At 31.8% G+C, this 18,551-nt stretch overlaps 1 pseudogene; it reads left to right on the top strand.

Annotated features, from left to right (window-relative positions):
- The first annotated feature begins 281 nt into the window (after positions 1–281).
- Positions 282–3,807, top strand: LOC132030996 (NAC domain-containing protein 71-like; annotated as a pseudogene).
- Positions 3,808–18,551: the final 14,744 nt, after the last annotated feature.

The following is an 18,551-nucleotide window of genomic DNA, read 5'->3' as shown; positions in this document are numbered from 1 at the left end:
AGTAGATGTTGAACCCCCTGGCTTCTTCGTGTGTTTATTTCTTTATATTTTTTAACCTCCCAAGTAAAAATTCTAGCTTCGCCACTGTATAAGCCTACAAAATTCTAATTGTCACTAGTGCTTGCTTTGGCGGGAGATAACTGTTTTTAGGTGTGAACTGATTTTTTGATTTTGGTGGGGTCATTCTTGATCGAAATTATTGTAGCCTCAAACAAGCTATAGTAACCTTTTGGTGTGCTTTATTATTTTTTTTTTTTTGGACTATAGGTTTCTCCATAGCCTATAAAAACCCATCAATACTCAAATCTTTTTTTTACTCTTAACAACTTTTCTTCTCTTAGTAGTCACCATATTTTGCTACTTTTGAAAAGTTCATAACTTCTTCTGTCATTTCAAGGCATTTTACAATCTGGGGTTTCAATTTCCACTTGAAATTTACTTTCTTTATCAATTTTCAAGATTTATCACTATTCTTTGAGTTGCTAAAAGTTATTCTTTTTGGATCTTTCAGATTTTCAATAGGTATAGGGGCACTTAGTTAAGCGGAAAATTACTTTTTGAATCCCGTTATTTGAATTTCTGGTGCCGCCGCTGGCTGTACTATACTAGTTAGTTTCAGATATTTCTTGATTAGGAACTGAGAAAATTAGATCATGGCAGGAGCATCATTGCCTCCAGGATTTCGATTTCATCCAACTGATGATGAATTGGTTGGATATTACCTGAAAAGGAAAACTGATGGACTTGAAATTGAGTTAGAAGTTATTCCAGAAATAGACTTGTACAAATTTGATCCATGGGAACTTCCAGGTATATACATTCTTGATATGTATAAGCATTCATTCGTATCGGTTCACACGTATGATAAAACAAATTTCACTTGTATACACTGACGGCATAAAGAATTTTTACACGATCAGTGTATTTTAGCCTGTTGTAACAGGTAAATTGCCTATTTTTCAAGTCACGGATCCCGCTCTTTATGGATGGTTTGGCTTTTGTTGTCTTTTATGTGACGTGATTGGATAAAAATTCTTTTGTACTGTCAGTATATAGAAGTTAAAACTCTAATAAGAAATTTAATTGAACATTGTTGCAGAACATTTTACAGGATACGTTAGTCCATATGTCATGTTTTCATGTATGAATTTTTTCTTTTTCATTTGATTGGTTTTATTGTTTGGTTCAAAAGCTAATACTAATGAAATTGCAGCTTCATGATACATTTGAACTGAAAATGTACTGAAAGTTGTTGCTTTATTGTTTAAAATCAAAAGATGGAGCGTTCTGTGGGGCATCTCTTTTTTTCATACTTGAAAGTTAATTATTATCTAAAGATGAAAAGCATGTCTAAAGCATTATAAGTTTCTCATTATGATTGATTCATGATTGCTTACGTGGAATCGGAACTCGAGACTCTGACATCATTAAGAGTTAGATTCAGGATTTAAATTTGATCTGTTCAACCTTTAAGATTTTTAACACTAAACTCATTATACATTTGAAATTACGTGTTCAGAACTAGTTATTCTTTTTTGAATTTCTAGTAGTTTTTCACGTATATATCTGTGTTTCGTGATGGACCTACAAAACATAGGCTCTATCCACCTCTGACACAATGTCCGCAAAAATAGCTTATCTGAAATTGGAACAGGGATTCTGGCATCATGTAGAGGCACATTTAGGCTTTAAACTTGATTTATTCGACTTTTATGATTCTTAACACTAAACTCATACTCCCTCTGTCCCAATTTATGTGCTATAGTTTGAGGGCGAGCACGGAGTTTAAGAAACAAAGGAAGACTTTTGAATCTGCTGGTCTAAAATAAGCCAAAGCTATTTGTGTGGTCATATATCATCTCGTCAAGCGTAAAAGGTAAAGTTTAAAGTTAAATAGTTGTCAAATAAGGAAATGTATCATTCTTTTGGGGACAGACTTAAAAGAAAAGTGTATCACATAAATTGGGATAGAGGGAGTAATAAATTTGAAATTATGCGTTCAGAGTTATTTAATTATTATTATTATTATTATTATTATTATTATTATTATTATTATTATTATTATTATTATTATTATTGGATTTTTAGTAGTTTTGGTAGTTTTTCACTTATATATGTATGTTTCATGTAGAAACTACTGCATTCAGTTGGACCTAGGTTCAATCACCCTCTGACATCATGTCCTTACAAATGCAGAGAAATCGTTCCTTCCAAAGCGCGACATGGAGTGGTTCTTCTTCTGCTGTCGGGACAAGAAGTACCCGAATGGCTCACGAGCCAATCGAGCCACTAAGGCCGGATATTGGAAAGCAACCGGGAAAGATAGGAAGGTTACCTGTCATGATCAGCCTGAAGTTGTTGGATATCGAAAGACATTAGTCTTCTATCGTGGACGAGCTCCTCAAGGGGATAGAACAAATTGGGTAATGCACGAGTATCGTCTACGCGTGATGATGTTTCACAAGCCTCTCCGAATTTCCGAGTGTTTGATTCACCAAAGTCATCAATGTTTTTCTTTAATTTAGTAAATGCACGAGTTCAAGAAGTTGACCATATTCGCAATTTGAATATGTTCAGGGGCCTTTCGCTCTCTGTCGTATCATCAAGAGAAACGATAACTCGCTAAAAACAAGTGACACTTTTGTAGCAATCTCGAACGAGCTTGTTGTTCCAACTGCTGATACGCCAACTCAAACGACGTACACGTGCAACGATAGCAACTATTCGATTCCTATTACTTCTCCTTATAATACATCACATGATATGATTCTTGATTCTTCAAAGGTATTGAAATGTTCCATTTTTTTTTTCTCTGTATTCAAGTCTGGTTTTTTCTTTGAACTTTGTACTGATTTTGGTGGGTTCATGTAGGAATGTCTTCGAGGCCAGAGTGCATGTGGAGATGTTCCCCACTATGAGTTTCCAAACGTAGCATCGTGGCAACCAAATGATCTAATTGAGATCACTTCAAGATCAACTTTCCCAAACTTTAGAGGGAATGTTGAACGTTCCGGTGATCTCAGTAGCTATGGCTGTGTATCTCCCTACTCGGTTCATGGAACCTACACGGGGATTTACGATAATAGTACTATGTCATATGAAGGTTATGGCCAAAATCAACTCATTCAGAAAAAACATATTTTTTTCTGATAAATGAAAGGGAAAAATAATGTAAGCCTTTTTCTATCTTTATTGCAGGGTGTGAAGGTTGGAATCAAGCTAATTTGAGAGATTTTAATGGTTTATGGTCGCACGAAGATAACTTTCAGTAACTGAATCATCAACGCGATTCAGTCAGGTTTAAGAAACTCTATTGTTATCTGAGACGATAAATTTTTTATATGTTCGTCTCAGAGCTGCCATTCAATTACAGCAACTCAAGTTTATTAGTTTCGCGAGTGCAATTCTAGCTGGTACATTTGGCACTGCACTGTTGTCGTTAATGTATGAGATAACTAGCAATGATCCTATTTAACGATCGATCACACATTCTTTTTCTGATCAATTTTAATGTATGGAATACCAAGCATCAAATGTAGCAAAATATTCAGCAGTGAACTATATGAACCAATGGTTTTAACCACATTAAGCAATTTAGAAATATGTTGCTCAGACTCTCCAAAATGTCGATAGGTACATGTCGATCCTCCAAAAGTATTGCATTTGTGGAGGATCCAAGACGGGTGTGGCAGCATGTCAGAGAGTTCGAGCAACATAGGTTCAAAATATCATAATGATTCATTCACGGTTGAAATGCATATGTTTTAACTAAACTTGATGTACCTATTGTGAAATTTCTACTTATTATCAGCAACGTTTCTTAATTAGCAATTATTTGTAACAGCATTCTTCAATGTTATTGGACTTGTTAAGGAAATGGTTCTTGCTCCTAACTCTACCCAAAACTAGCACATCAGGTGAGAATCGCCCGAGACTATGTAAGGAGATAATATTCTATTCCCTCAACCAATGTGGGAAACTTAACATTGCTGGCATGCCTAAAACTTGTTGGAGCATGAATAATATAATGTGGAGGTCCAACGTTGGTTAAGCCAAGAACTGAGATAGCTAGGTCTTGCTTTGATACCATGTTATGAAAATAAAAATTGGGCCTAACGCAACACCCAAATGCTAACTTTATGAGGTGAGGATTGCCTAAAGACTGTATAAGGAGGCAACGACTTGTTCTCTCAACTGATGCGAAGCATTAAACATGTTTGACCAAGATTACAAGAAAATGTTTAAAGCCCTGAAAAGTGAATTACCTACTGATTACTAGCTGACTAACTTGATAAATAATCTGAATATGCATAGGCCATCATTGTGACCTTACAATTAATGAAGTTGGTGAAAATCATGAGAGATCATTGTTCAAATTCTAACATTAGACATTGAAAAAATACCAAGTAATTTCCTCCTACTTGTCTAAAGCTATGATGGGAAAAGTTACCCGATTACTTATTTACAAGAGATAACAAGTATCTATTGAATAGTCGAGATACATCCAAGCTGACCAAACACCACCATTATAAAAGAAATACTATGATAAAGAGTCTATATGTTGTCAAACTGGAGGAGAAAAAAAAGCTTAAAGTAACTCACAAGCAAAGGATATCAGAAAGCAAGTCAGCAAAGAGTAAAGCTTTGTAAAACCATTCTCCTAACACAACTATTTTGTGAGACTTCAATCACCTTGGTCTTTCTCCAACTTAATATGCTACATCTCATATAATCATTAATGATCCAAATTTTCATTTAAATCACCACTTCCCACTTCTCTAATTTTGAGTTCTAGTTACATCTTGGATGATTTGTTAAAAATAATCAATAAAATATCCTTTAAAGAAATTGAGAATTGAGTTTATAGCCGTCACTATAAACTCAATAGGAAGTTTCCACCTAAATTGTAGTGTGTTCACACGGAAATATTAGGAAGTTTCTCAGTATTTTATTGGGAACCTATTTCCCACCATGCGTTTTTCCAGTGAGCTGGTTCGGTGAGAATGAGGTGAAAAAATCATGTTATATAGCACAAAATCCACTGAATATCGGTAGGAAAAACCTTTGATTCTAGTAGTGCGTGTAATAATTATTACAAGTACTAACTATTTCCTAACCTTTAGAGGCAGATGGAGCCTTTATCCAATGGGTTCAATCGATAAGGGCAGATCCGGTGCTTTGCATCAAGTTCATTCAAACCCGATATTTTCAACCCAAAGTATAGATATTTATGTGAAAATGTACAAAAAAATTCAACAAATATTATGTTAGAATTAAACCTTAAAGGTCGAATATATCAAATCAAAATCTTGGATTCGGTTCTACAACCAAAAAAATTCAACAAATATTATGTTAGAATTAAACCTTAAAGGTCGAATATATCAAATCAAAATCTTGGATTCGGTTCTGCAACCGAGCTTTATGGTTTCGACAAAGAATATCCATATATGTGTGAAAGATAACTAAACTTTCAAGAAAATTATGAATCCATAATCTCAAAATACAATGAGTTCAGTTCCAATGAATTGAGTATGCTTGTATGTTGTGTGACAAAGATCGACTATACCGTAAATATCAATAAAACCAGATTATTGCAATTGCTCACAAATAGTCTTTTAGCTTATAGGGTGTATCTTAGTTCATTATTCTCTTACTAACTAGAATCAAAGAATTAGTAGATTTGTTTTGCCCAAAACGGGAATGAGCTAAGGTTATGAACTTGTAATCCGAGTCGATTTCATAATTATAAGTTCACGAATACATGTAATGGTCATGTTTTTTACATCTCTATTGGGACAAAAAAAAAAAAAAAACAGACAAAAACAAGAGGGAGATTGAACTCACCAAATTCAAATCCGGGATCAAACTCTGCCTTTAACACATTAGTGCTATATGGAATCAAGGTAACCTAACACATGAAGTTACTCAACAGCAATCAAGAAACCTGCAAAAATCAACAATATCATAAATATAAAAGAGAATCAACAGTTATTGCTTTGATTCTGTTTGAACACAATGTCAAAAGAATGTTGTCCAACCCTTTTGTTCAATTCCTTCGGTGAGAAAATGACTAAAGAAGTGAGACACTAACAAAAGTTTAGAAAAGGGTAACTAAAAGCTCAAAATCCATTAATTTTAAAAGATAAAGAGAAAAGGATGGAGAATAAATACTGCATTAACTAATTGTTCTCTGATAATATTCCCTTGGCTCAACTTCTATACATTTAATGTAAAAGAATTTTCATACTATTAGGTTACCTAAAGGATAACTATAGTTTACTGCCATAAAACATAGGATTAATGGTCACAAGTTAAATAATACTAATAGTATAACAGTTTTTTGAATCGTCAGAAGCGGAGCTAGGAAGGTGCAAAGGGATTCATCCACAAAGTTGAAGTCACGATTTAAAGTGTATGGATTCTTAAGTCGACATCAAACTTATAGCTTGTTTTAGTTAATTTCGCAATTAAATATTTATATGTACTTAATGCATTACTAAAACAAATACAGGGTCTAAGCAAATGAAGGTTGGTTCGTTCAAACCCATACACAATGTTGTAGCTATGTCTCTGTTCATCCCGATCCCCTTCACTGGAAAATTACATTATGTACATAAGGTCAAAATTAATATTTATGTATATATAGTAGATGTTGATTCCCCTTGACTTCGTAGTATATATATTATGTTTCGAAATTCCTTAGGAAAAATCCTAGTTCCGCCGCTGCCTCCTGCCCCCTATTATAAGTTCACCAATAACACCAATAAATCAAAATATATTGATAGTGCAAATATTCCTTATATTGTCAGTATGTATAAATTAATTCCATATTCCTTCTTCCCCTGTATTATAAGTACAGCAATACCACCATTGGTAGAGGGGAATCAAAGTAGTTTGTGGTTCTTTTATCATTGGCAAATTATAACCTAGATCTTCTTTATGTACTGTTTTTTTTTTTTTTTCCTTTCCATTTCCTCTTTTTGGCCTGTGCTTTTAGTTTAAAGTTGTGGTCTACTTTGTCCTATTGGAAATAATAGTAGTTTGAAAGTAAGGGTGTCAACCGGTTCGGGCCTAACTTAGGTTTTAACCGATACACGGACCGGTTAAACGAAACCGAGCCGAGCCGTAGAACCGGTTAACCGTTTAATTGTATCTGGTCCGGTTCCAATATTTTAGGAGCCAGGAGCCAGGTAAAACCTGAACCGGACCGGTTAAACCGGTTTAACCGGTGAAAATTAAAAAAAAAAAAAAAAAAAAAAATAGCCGTTGGGCAGTAGTTAATGGACCGTTGGCAACCGTCCATTGCAAAATGGCCGTTGCCAAACGGCCATTTTGTTAATTTTTGGCCCCCAAATTTTTTTTTTTTTTTTTAACACTTTAACCCATCCCCCACCCCTATATAAACCCTTCTTCATTTTCATTTTAATTCACACCAATTCACTCTTCTTCATCTTTCTCTCAAATCTCAATCTCTCAATTATAATTATTTTGCAATAACTAGCCACAAAGTCTTATTATAGTTTCAACTTTCAATTATTAATTTTGCAATTATAATATTGTTGGTGGAGTTGGTGATTTTGCAACAATCCGAAGTAGCTTTGGTGGATTTGCAATTCTAGCCGCCTTGACTTTCTTTGGAAATTAATCCGACAATTTGGTACCTTCGTTCCAACTCTATCTTTATTTTTCGCAATTTAATTTACGCAATTTAATTTACGCAATTTAATTTGTTGTAATTTATTTTCTTGTGATTTATTTGATTGTGATTTAAATTAATTCTATTTAATAAGTATATGTAAGTTATACATATATATGTATAACTTAATATATATATAGTATACATATTAAGTTATACATATATTTAGTATATATAGTATATATATAGTATATATGTATATATAGTATATATATTAAGTTATACCTATATATAAGTATATATAGTATATATAGTATATATATATTAAGTTATCCACATATTTAGTATATATATTAAGTTATATATATTTAGTATATATATTAAGTATATATAGTTATACACATATTTATATATATATTAAGTATATATAGATATATATATATATATATATATGTATATATATTAAGTTATACATATATTTAGTATATATATTAAGTTATACATATATATATAGTATATATATTAAGTTATACATATATATAAGTATATATAGTATATAAGTATATATATATTAAGTTATACATATATATAAGTATATGTAAGTTATACATATATATATGTATAACTTAATATATATACTATATATATATATAAGTTATACATATATTTAGTATATATATTAATATATATAGTATATATATAGTATATATGTATATATAGTATATATATATAAGTTATACCTATATATAAGTATATATAGTATATAGTACATATATATAGTATATATATTAAGTTATCCACATATTTAGTATATATATTAAGTATATATAGTATATATGTATATATATTAAGTTATACATATATTTAGTATATATATAAGTTATACATATATATATAGTATATATATTAAGTTATATATATATATAAGTATATATATATATAAGTATATATACTATATATATATTAAGTTATACATATATATATCGAAAAACACTATTCTATTCTTTGACTTCTGTTATTGGGCTTATCGAAAATATTTAAACTTTAATTATAAAGTTGTATAACATATGTAAATATATACCTACAATATACAAATAAATACTATAATATATATATATATAATACAAAAAACAAAAAAAAAACATATTTTAAACACTCCAAACCGGACCGGTTCCGGTTTGGAGTTTAAACCGGTAAACGGAACCGTTAAACGGAACTGTTAAACCGGAACCGGTTAAGCGGTTCGGTTTTTAACCGGAACAGGCAGTTCATTAACCGGTTCCATAACCGGTTCCGGTTGGAACCGGTTGACACCCTTATTTGAAAGTGGCCACTGTATTACACAGAAGGGCAAGGGTTACTATCGGGAGCAAGCTGGAAACACAAGAAGCTTAAATATTTTGAAAGAGCATAGATATAGAGGCTAATCTAATATCTAAAGTCAATGATTCAGAAAGAGTATGGTCATATCATATTGAAGAGTGTTCCTAGCCACCTAGAGTGCAATCTGCCTATTGAAGAGCGTAACGGTCCGAAGGGATCCAATGCAGTGGCGAAGCTAGAATTTTTACCTAGGAGGTTCAAAAATATAAAGAAATAAACACACGAAGAAGCCAGGGGGTTCAACATCTACTGTACATGAATAGAAAAATAATTTTAACCTAGTATATACAGTGTAATTTTTTCCCGAAGGGTGAACCCTTGGCTCAACCTAGCTCGCCCCCGATCCAATGCCTAACTACCGACTCCTCCTATATATCGCGTTATCGGAACCGAGCCTGAATAATCGTTCGTGGACATAAACCACTTTTTCACCGTTAGAGAGACTCTCTTTAATATATTAAAAAAATGTTCACCTAGGCCGAAAGATTCGGCCTCATAGAAATTTACAACACCTACGTGGAGCCGGTAAATGAAAACCACCTCAAAACGGACAAGAGCAAATAACAATATCAAATCAAACCGCATATGTATATCTAGTTCGAACAAAAATTATGCAATAAGTTGAATTAAAATCACATAATTGGGCCTGGATCCGCCTCTAATAAATAAATTACAGAAGCGTGGATAAATCAACTCAGCTGACGAAATGTAGAGGTCATCCTAGCATAGTATTTTGTTCTTGAGGATGTTGGAATTGTAAAATCAAAATAAGTACGTGAAAACGAGGGTGAATAATAAAGATTTAACACTTGTCATTAAATCTTATGAGATCACATTTATCTCTTAATCCAAACTTCATTTTACACGTTTTTGTCCATAACAATGTGTGGGAATTATTATTTATTAAAAGAAAAAAGGATAGATATTTATTAGTGCATTAGAATAAGCTCAGTAGACTGTAGATCCCCAACTACCAGCAATTTTAGACTAAAAATAATGTAACTAATGTGAAATTCAACTTTTCTTACTATATTTATTATTTTATTATTACTCCCTCCGTTTCGATTTATGTGAACCTTTTCGGAGTATGAGGTTCAAACTTTAAAAAAAATTAACCGTAAATTTTGACATAGTTTTTAAAGATTGTGAAAATGAAATTTATATATTTAAAAACTACATAAAAAGTGTTATAAGTCATGAATCATGAAAATTTAAAATTCAAATAATTTAGAAAAAATATAAGGAAAACGCGGTTAAAGAATCACCTCATAAACTCCTCGAATAGTAATAGGTTAACATAAATTAAAATAAAGGAAGTATTATATTATATTTTATATAATAGAAATGAGGGGTACGAAATGAATAGTTGTACAAAGAGGGTTGTTAATTGTACTACAGAATTTGGGCTTATCTCATTGGCAAACTAATTTCTTTGCTTTCAACTGTGAAAACGTGTATAACTACCGTTTTAGTAAGCCACGTGTTCTCTCAATTATGCTTGGTTTTCTTATGTTTTTTCATTCTTATGTTTATTCATTAAGAATTCATTCTGCCTCTGAAATTCTATTGCATTTGTACTTTAATTATTTTAATTTAATTTTAGTTCAGTATTGATGATTTTGTATTTATGGATATATGGTTCTTTCTTTCTTGGTAGATTCTGTACATGTATGTGGTTATTTGTTCAAACGCCAATATGAAAATTTTCTACTTAAGTAGTGCCTAATGTAAGTTACTTTGGCATGGAAATAAGTAACGATATTCTCACCATAAGTTAACTAGCGTTGATTCTTAAATATTGGTTATATGTCTGATCTGCTATTTAGTACAAATATATGAGTTTGTATTTTTTATGTTCATTCTAAATAATTTTATAGCAAAATATAGTGTCATTATTTTGTATTTGCAGTCTAGCAAGTGTGGAAACAAAACAAGATGCCCCAAAGCCTATCATATCACAATTAAGAGGACACTGATTATATTCTTAATAATGATGACATTGAAGCTTAACAGAAAGAAATAAAAGTATGGCAATGCACAAGTGAAAGAATTATATGCATTTTATAGTAGTTATAGCTGTTACAGCTACTGTTTAACTATACCTTTAACTTCCTTTTTGCGGATGAAGTAACCAAAGAGACTTTGTTGGTTAATTGGTCACATTTTATTTATGAAATGACTTGGATTGGTATTAGTCTGGATATGGCAAAATCGTTCTATTATATCGAATAAGTACATTCAATCTAATAAGTATCTTGTGTTAGAATTGAGAAATTCCCTGGCTCGCAATAGTATTCTCTTATTTATTACTTGTGCCTAAATAATTTTTCTTTTTGCAGTTAAAACATGAGGTATCTAGCAAAATGTGAGTGGTGCTTATGAATGAGGTAAAATTAAAGATGATGTAGTGCCTCATAGAGCCCTGTTTGTCATGGTATCTCTGGAACAAATGAAAATGAACCATTTTACGTATGTTACTTTTTTCAACTATTCTGTGTCAACTTTCCCGAGTATGGGAGATTTAAACTGCGTATGTGTTCCGTTTAGTTAATGTGTAATGTGCTCCTTAGGATCTGATCTCTCGTTTTTGGGAAAATTACGTTCTATGTCTACTGGGAAAGAATAGTTACCCGGTTTAGCCCAGTTTTTCCTTAAACACCTCTTATACACTTTTATGCAAGGTGGACACATTGTTTACCATAAGTGTATAATGTTGTGTGATGTTAGTATAATGTCGCATAATGTTGTATACTGCGTGTATAAGCACTTTTGAGGAAAAAAGAAGTTGTTTATGCGAATGTAAACTGAAAATATGGCTATATAGGTGTAATATATTATGTTGGGTTGTATATTTTTGTAGTGCTAAGGATTTCGATGAGGTATTTGAGTTTGTATAACAGATGTTAGATTCCATGTAATCCTATTTGTCGTTTAGACACCTCTAGCTAAAACTTCAATGTCATCTTCTGAATTTGCTTTTATGCCCGAGTTTCCGGTTACATCTTTGTTTCTTCCTTTAGGCATACAGCTGGAATTAGGTGTTTCGCTACTTCCCCAACTGTCCCCGCCAGGGGCGGAGCCAGAACATTTGATAAGGGGATTCAAGAAAAAGGGACTGAATGAAAAAGAGTTAAAAAAGTGTTGTTACAAAGGATCGAACCCGCAACCATGGGCTCAATAGTAAGCACCTCAAATTACCGAGCCGAGTTCTCCATTATATAAAGGGATGCAACATTAATATTTATACATGAATAAAAAAATTGACCCCGATATATATGCAATTTTTCCGACGGTGGTTCGATCGATACCCCCTTGCACCCCGTAGTTCCGCCCCGGGCTTATAGTGCTTGTTTCGCCCTTGCGCGCCTCGAGTATTTTACTAGGTATCCCAGACTATCCACGATATGTACGGTCAACGTGCTGCCTAGACCACCTCGACTTGTTCACTAGGTGTCTCTTCGGGTCAGCAAGCGTGCACGTTGACTATTTCACAAGACATATGCTATTGTCCACCAACATATGTACCGGGCATGCGAGTATATGGTTGACCAACTCAACTATTTACTAGGTATCTGCTATCAAGCCAACTTTCATACGCCTCAACTATTTCACTAGATATATGATTGTCCGTTTCAAGACAGTATCAAAATCCGGGCGTACTCCGGCTACCGCTAGACCACCTCAATTATTTCACTAGGTACGTGCTACCGAGTCGTTTAGCGTGACCTGATTATTTCACTAGATATATGCTATCGTTCACCATCGGCTTGCGGTACCTGCTAGACCACCTCGACTATTTCTTTAAGTATTTGATGCTATCACTACTAAGAAATCTCTATTTTTCCACTGATTTCCCACTGAAAAATATTCTGCTTATTTCCCACTGAATGTCGATGGGAAAAACTTAAAAAGTGTTCTCACACGAAATAATTAGGAAGTTTCCCAACGTTTCAATGGGAACCATTCCCACCTTGCTTTTCCCTGCTTTTCCCCAGTGAGCTAGTTCAGTAGGAATGAAGTGGGAAAATCATATTTTATAAAGATAAATTTTTCACTGAATGGCGATAGAAAAACCTATGTTTCTAGTAGTATATCTATCAAAGATAGGTATCGGGCCCTACAGTAGCACAATAACAAGTAACTTCGTTTTCGAGATTTAGATAGATGAGAAAAAATCACCAAGCATTTTTAGTCATCACTAGGCCAAATCTTTTAAGTGCATGGGAATTGAGTTTTCTTCTTCTTTTCGTCTTTCTTTTAGCCATAAAGTCTACTTCCCAATTTTTTTTGTCACACCTTATGAAGTCTTTCCCAAGTCATGAAGCTCCCTTAGTCCTTCCACATCATCCTGAGTCAGACAAAATCACTTTTGCTTTGTTTAAATATTATCAATGATGTCATCCTATGGCCCATTATATGACGTTCAAAAAGAGTATGTCCTTAAAGTGCTTGTTCACACTCATTTGCGGTGACCAAAGAGTACGAGCCTGTTTGATTGGCTTAAAAAAAGCAGTTTATAATTTGAAAACAGCTTATAAGGAAAAAAAAATAAGTTGGGCTCCTCAATTTTTTTTTTTTTTATATACTTATAAGCTGTTTTCAAATTATAAGCTACTTTAGATAAGGTAAATTTAAACCAGCCAATTAATTTTTTTTTGGCTTATTTTAAGCATAAGATGGTTTTAAGTCTCATAAATTAAACACTCAAAAAAAGTTCGAAAACCTTTAAGCCAATCCAAACGGGCTCTCCAACTTAGTGGAAAAACTCTATTTTGGAGTTCATGATTCACATTTAATGATATAGTTGCAAATGTTAAATTCCCATTGTATTTGATAGTTTGAGCAGCACTTAATCAAAGATTAGTAAAAATGAATAGTCTATTACGGTACACTGATCCTTCATTTAACTTGGCGTATCTATATTGAACGGGTGTAGCTAACTATTCAATCAAATGATATTGAGCATGTTTTCCATCTCTTCTCGAGAAATAAGTCAGCTAATTCTTTGCAAAATTGTGTTCAATTTCATATGTGTGGGCGCAATTCTGTTAAGATCTATTCGTTAATTGGGAGAAGAGTCCGCCCGAATTGAATTTTAGAGGAACGTATCGAGAGAAAATTGGATTTGGTTAGACAATGTATAGTTAGTAAATAGGTGAAGTTTTCGAAATACACTAAACATTAGTTCCAAAATAACTTACCCAATAGGAAATCTTCGCACGCACATGCACCATCACAAAAGTCTTTTCTATGGTAGCACGATGAATGTCGCATAGCAAAGCAATGCCAAATCCACCAACAAGGCGGCAACTCTCATCACATGAAATGTTTTCAAGGTCCCATTATGAGAAGCCTTTGAAAAATAGAGGATGAATCGAAATATAGTTGTGCGCTACACCAAAACTAAGTGCAGGCAAAGAAGCAATCAGACTGACGTTGTGAATATATAAATGAGAATTACAGAATGAAAATTGAACAACAATTGCAATACTAGAGAATGCAATCGTATTATACACTCTTAATTAAACATATCGAAAAACTCGAATTGACATAACGTGCTTCTAATACGTACACATAAATGGATTCATGTACAATACAGTCAGACCTCTCTATAACGGCACCTGCATATAACAGCACCTTTCTATAACGTACCAAGTTTCATCGGAACCGATTTTTTATGTTATATTTTACTTCTCTATAATAGCATTTCACCTATAACAGTAACAACCAACTTTATAACAGTAACAACCAACTTTATAACAGTATGCTCTTTGTAAAATTAGCCCCCATATAATAGCTATCTTCTTTTTTTTAGTAATATAATAATTAACCATCTTTATAAAAATAGAATATATATGATTATCAATAATAAAAGTAGAGATTTTGACTGAAAATTTGATCATTTAATACACTATTTATGACAAAAAATATCATATGAATATATATATTTTCATCATTAAACGGTTTTCCTTCGTTACACAAAGTGTGATTAAGCTTAGAATTTTTGACAATTAAATAAATGAAAATTAGACTTTATGCATCTTTTTTTTGCTATAACAGCGAAATATTATTTAAATGTCAATGCTGTTATAGGTGTATAACAGCCATGCTCTATAACAGCTGAAAATTTTCGGACCCAACAATGCTGTTATAGAGAGGTTTGACTGTAGTAGAAATTTACAAAAAGTATATATATATATATATATATATATATATATATATATAGAGAGAGAGAGAGAGAGAGAGAGAGAGAGAGAGAGAGAGAGAGGTTTGACTGTAGTAGAAATTTACAAAAGTGAGAATATATATATATATATATATATATATATATATATATATATATATATATATATATATATATATATATAATCTTTGTACGTAGTTCATTGAGACAAAGAACGACCAATATTTTGGATATAAATTTGGATGCGGACTAAATATGTGTAGTAAGAGATTAACTTTAAAATCAGGTTGATTGATAGAAACTATAACACTTTTTGCTTTACAAATGCGATAAAAAGTTAGCTTAATTACATCTTTAATATAAAGTAAAGAATGTTACAGTTGCAAGCCAATGAAAATGTGAAATGGAACTTCAAAAGACTAGCTTTGAGTTCTCACCCAAAAAAAAAAAAAAGCAGCTGAATTCACAATAGTTACATTATTTTTAGTCTAAAACTGCTGGTAGTTGGGGTTCTACTGAGCTTATAATAGATATCTATCTTTTTTTCTTTTTTAATGGTAATTCCCACTCTTTGTTTTCCACCAAAAACGTGTAATCAATGCGCTCTCATAAGATTTAATTACAAGATCCTCAAATAAATGTTCATTTAATCTTTTTCACATTCCTTAAAACATAATAGCTTCTAAAAAAATATTTTGACTAAACTACGCTTAATTGATAAGACTTTGCTTATTTAGTGTCTTGAGTAAATAAGGGCAAATCTGAAAAAATAATAAAGTTAATTCTTCTTGATTTTGTAAGTGGACACTTATTTTCAACCGGAGGGGAGTAACATTTTTCACACTGAAAAAGGAAATATATATATATATATATATATAAAATCTTTGTACGTAGTTCATTGAGAAAAAGAACGACTAATATTTTGGGTATAAATTTGGATGCGGACTAAATATGTGTAGTAAGAGATTAACTTTAAAATCAGGTTGATTGATAGAAACTATAATACTTTTGGCTGTACAAATGCGATAAAAAGTTAGCTTAATTACATCTTTAATATAAAGTAAGAATGTAACAGTTGCTAGCCAATGAAAATGTGAAATGGAACTTCAAAAGACTAGTTATGTGTTCTCACCAAAAAAAAAAAAAAAAAAAAAGCTGAATTCACATTAGTTACATTATTTTTAGTCTGCTAGTGGTTGGAGACTTGGGGTTCTACTGAGTGTATTCTTCTTCTAATATTAAATATCTATCGTTTTTTTCTTTTTTAATGGTAATTCCCACTCTTCGTTATTCACCAAAAACGTGTAATCAATGCGCTCTCATAAGATTTAATTACAAGATCCTCTGGTTCAAAATAAATGTCCATTTAATCTTTTTCACATTTCTTAAAAAAATAATAGCTCCTAAAAAAATATTTTGACTAAACTACGCTTAATTGATAAGATTTTGCTTATAAGGGCAAATCTGAAAAAATAATAAAATTAATTTTTCTTGATTTTGTAACTGGACACTTCTTTTGAACCAAAATAAAAAAGTTAAGTGAACACTTATTTTGAACCAGATAGAGTAACATTTTTCACGTTGTAAAAGGAACCACATGATTAATGAATTCAAATTCTATGTGTTGATAGAGTAAAAGTATTTATACGATCAGATATTGTGTATTAGCCTCACTCTTTAGACCAGTAGCTTTGATTAACATTTTTTGTCGATTTTCAACCTGTTTAGCTGTCTTCAGAGAATTCTTGCCACCCGACTTGACTTATTTAATCCCAGCAGCGATCACAGACCCTTTCTTGGAGTCGAGCTACTTACTTTAAGGTAATTACATATAAAAATTTTATAATAAGTAGTAATAATTTGATATCCCTTCCGTCCCAAAATAAGTGTCACATACCTTACCAAAGAATTTTATCAAAAAAAAAGTGTTATCTTAGGAATTCAAGACACAAATTGGCAAGTGTTTTCAACTATACCCTTAGCATTAAAGAAGTAGTCTTCTTTAATATTGTTCAATCCTCAAAAAACACCTAATAAAAAGGGGTAGCATAGTAAACATCACAACGTATTTATTGATTTCTTAATTGACGTAATTGTTGCTAAGATAACACTTATTTTGGGACGGAGGGACTACAAATTAGTATAAATAACTATCATGTCATAATTGATTGACTAACAAACCCTTGTGATAAAATAAACCATAAATAAGAGGAAACTCAACAAGGCAAGTACAAAAAATACTGCCATTTGCAAGTTAAGAATATTTTCTTGTTTTCAACTTTTAAAAAAGCCACAATAGGCATAGCTTATGAATCAACAATGGCTGTTTTCTCATCTTTTTTTTTTCTTCTTTTTCTGAAATTGAATAAATAATTAGGGAATCACAAATTCCGAGAGCTGACTACTCTATTCAAAGAATTCAATTAAAATACGAACTATGACACATGAAATGTGTTCCTATTAAAACTAACTTTTCTAGTAATCCAAAACTGAATACTATATCTTATTGCGTTTTTCAGACAACCTTGTTACTAATGTTTAAAACTAGGTGATATGAAACACGTGTTAACATAAAAATATAACTTGAATATAAGAATATTGTGTAGTGGTAAAAGATTCAAATTCCTAAGGCTAATCATCATACGTTGTCTTTTTATGAATAATAATAGTATTATATTTCTTTATTGATCATGCATAAAAAAAAAAAAAAAAAAGGAAAAATTAAACGAGATAACACGAAAGAAAGAAAGAGATTGAAATGTATTTGTCTTGACTCTTGAGATAGGCAGATAGCTACTTCAATGCTTGCCAGTCTGAATTATGTGATAGAAACAAATCTCGCAACTTCATTTTTTTTTGTTTTAATTTGCAATTTAATTCAAGGGGTAATATTATTAATGGTCATTCAATTTTTATTTATTATATCAAATTTATTAAATTATTTTTTATAATAAAAAGGTCTAACTTGCTTAAATATCATGGGAATTCACTCCAATTTTTTGTACAAAAGAAAACCACTCAATTCCATGTTTCTTTTGTTTCCTCCCTGTGACTATTTTTTTTAATACTTAAGTAAAGTTTAGTGACTTTTTACTCACAAAAAAAGTAATTTTGGAGAGATGCAAGCAGCAAGGTTGGAAATATGAATGAAAATCTATCTCATATAAATTTTATTAATCATAAGTCTTTATATAGACACATAAGCAAAGTAATAGATTCCTCCTACAGCTAAAGTATTAAATTCTCACTGAAACTAAGAAATTGAATATTTTGCTAAATCAACTATTAGACTCTTCTAATAACTAAACAACTTATTCTAGAAAATTGTAGCAGTAACAGATGCAACAT

Source organism: Lycium ferocissimum, chromosome 1 (genome assembly GCF_029784015.1).
Source record: "Lycium ferocissimum isolate CSIRO_LF1 chromosome 1, AGI_CSIRO_Lferr_CH_V1, whole genome shotgun sequence".
Taxonomy (NCBI): domain Eukaryota; kingdom Viridiplantae; phylum Streptophyta; class Magnoliopsida; order Solanales; family Solanaceae; genus Lycium; species Lycium ferocissimum.
This window is presented reverse-complemented; position numbering and strand designations above follow the sequence as displayed.